Raw genomic sequence first — 3,177 nt, forward strand, 5'->3', positions numbered from 1 at the left:
ACAAGTTTAATTGAGCTCCCGGCAAAAAGAACCGTACCATGCAATGTTGGAGAAAGTCAACAATTGAAGCTGAAAGTACAAAAGGTATCAAATGAAATGGTTCTTTCTCCTGAGAAGCCGCACAATATCTCTGATGAAGATCAAGACTTAGCTCTTATGCTACTCTCAATGCAGTCAAAGTCCTCTGGGAAAGTAAAGAAAGCTAGAGCACATGCAAAACTAAAACCATACAGTCGATCAATTACAGAGGAGGCACCGATAGGAAAATCAAGGAAAGCTGATGAGGCGGGCTCAACCATGCCTCCCCTACTCCATGAAGACACTAGTATGGAATTGCAGGGGACTAGCCCGCCCCAAAGCAATTAGAAGTCTAAGGGCTTATATTAGATCTCATAATCCGGATATTATTTTTTTGTCGGAAACCATGGTGCAAGTAGAACGCACTGCTTCTATTGTAAATAGTCTAGGTTTCCACCATTTTGTAAACTTCCCTGCCTCGGGAAAAAATGGAGGTCTTTTGTTATTATGGCTAACGGGGGTTGACATCTAACTGGTGCATGTGAATATGAATGCAATTTCTATTTTGGTTTATTCTGATCCTCCTAATCACCCTTGGTTAGCCACTTATGTATATGCACCAGCTCAATGGCAACGTAAAGCAAATTTTTGGACACATTTGGACTCAATTCACAAGTCATTTCCAGGGCCATGGTTATGCATTGGTGATTTCAATGACCTTTTGACCCAAACTGATAAATTTGGGGGTCGTCCGGTAGCGTCTTTATCGGTAGGGGATTAAATTTTTTGATGGAATCGCATAATTGATATTGGTTTCTCGGGGCCTTCTTTCACTTAGACTAACAACTGCCATCGCAAAGCACTGATTAGAGAAAGATTGGAACGCGGCATAGCAAGCAACCAGTGGCGATTGCTCTTTCCTGACGCCATGATTCAACACCTAATTCCCTCGGCATCGGATCATCACCCCTTTCTTCTAAGCACAACAAAAAGGCAAAAAAAGGCTTCATTTTTTAAATTTGAAGAATTTTGGACTCGAGAGCTGCTCAGTCTTTTGATTATAAAGGAAGCTTGGAATAAGCATTTCAGCAGGAACCCATCCCATATACTCTGTAGTAAAATAAAGGCAACAAAGGAAGCTCTCAAGCTTTGGAACAAAGTTCATTTCGGAAAAATTCAAGAAAACATACAATAATTAGAAATGGAACTAAACCAAATCCAATGCAATCCACCAAACCAATGGAGCCTCAACGAAGAAAAGTGGATTCAATTCAATCTTCAAGAGCAACTAAAGCACGAAGAAACACTGTGGCGCCAGAAGTCAAGAATCAATTGGCTCACGACTTCCGATCTGAATACAAAATTCTATCATCTTTCAACTACAATCAGAAGAAGAAGCAATGAGATTGACTCCATCAGACTAAGCCCAGGTAACTGGACAATGGACCAGAATATCATTGAATCTTCCTTTATTAATTATTTTAGGTCCATTTATGCCTCTACTAGTCCTGTCATCCCGGAAGACCTGGAAAATCTTTTTGAAAAACAAATCTCAGTTCAGGAAAATGATTTCTTCACTACTTTACCTCTTGAGGATGAAATCTATGGAGCTCTAAAACAAATCCCAAACCATAAAGCCCCAAGCCCAGATGGAATGACAGCCCTATTCTATAAGCATTATTGGAATATCATAAAAAAGTAGGTCATAACAGCGGTCCAAAATTTTTTCAAGAGTGGGAAATTGCTAAAACAGATGAACCATACCAACATAGCTCTCATCCCAAAAATAGCAAACCCATGCTGTCCCCAAAATTTTCGGCCAATTAGTTTAACAAATGTCATTTAAAAAACCATTACAAAAATTTTGGCAAACCGCCTGAAAAAGACCCTTCCAAAAATTATTTCTCCCTTTCAGACAGCCTTTGTTCCAGGCCGAAACATCAAAGAAAATTCTATTATTGCCCATGAGATGTTCCACTATCTAAAGAAATCAAAAAGGAAAAAATGTCAAATGGCGATCAAGCTAGATATGGAAAAAGCCTTTGATTTTATTGAATGGGAGTTTCTTTTTGAGATTATGAAAGGACTGGGATATAACAGAGTATGGATAAATTTGATCAGAGAATGCATAACGACAGCCTCTTTCTCCATCATCATCAACGGAACCCCAAGAGATTTTTTCAAGTCACAAAGAGGACTAAGACAAGGTGATCCCATCTCACCTTTCCTTTTTATCCTATGCACGAAGGTGCTCTCAAGATTATTTGCAAGATCGGAAGCTGCCAGGCAAATAGAAGGTGTTAAAATAGGTCGGAATTGCCCCCCAATCTCTCACCTTTTTTTTTGCAGACGATCTAATTATATTTGGACAAGCAAAGGAGAGAACAGTCCTTGCCATCAGCGAAAATCTAGAAAAATACCAAAGTTGGTCAGGTCAAAAAAAAACCAAAGCAAATCCTCAATCTTCTTTACTAGAAATACAGACCAAGCAGCAAAGAGGATAATCCAGAACATGATGCCTTTCAAAGAATCAACAGCCAAAATGAAATACTTGGGAATCCCAACTACTTTTGATAGATCTAAGAAGAAAGAATACAAAGAACTGCTGGAAAGAATAGATAAAAAGCTTGAAGGATGGAGATCCAAATTGTTATCACAAGCAGGTAAAACAATGCTTATAAAATCAGTAGCAAGCTCAATTCCCACATATCAAATGACAACACACATGTTTCCAAAATTAGTCTGCAAGTTTATAAACACCAGTTTCAAAAACTTTTGGTGGGGAACGACAAAGGATCAGAAGCGCAAGCTATGCCTGAAATCTTGGAAATCCATATGCCAACCAAAAAAAGAAGGAGGTTTGGGTCTTCGACTAATGGAAAATATAAATTTAGCTTTGCTAGCAAAAACGGGATGGGAAATGAGCCATACAACTACCAGCATGTGGCATAAGCTACTAACAAAGAAATACCTGATATCTACTTCTTTTTGGCAAGCAACGGCAAAAGTGGCAGACTCAAGCTTCTGGAAAGGTTTACTAAAGATAATACCTCTACTGAAAAAGGTATGTGCTTCCAGATTTCTAATGGTTCATCAGTGAAAGTCTGGTTAACCCATGGATACCAACCTTAGAAAATTTCAAGCCAAAGCCTCTGAACC

Source organism: Juglans microcarpa x Juglans regia, chromosome 3S (assembly GCF_004785595.1).
Source record: "Juglans microcarpa x Juglans regia isolate MS1-56 chromosome 3S, Jm3101_v1.0, whole genome shotgun sequence".
NCBI lineage: Eukaryota > Viridiplantae > Streptophyta > Magnoliopsida > Fagales > Juglandaceae > Juglans > Juglans microcarpa x Juglans regia.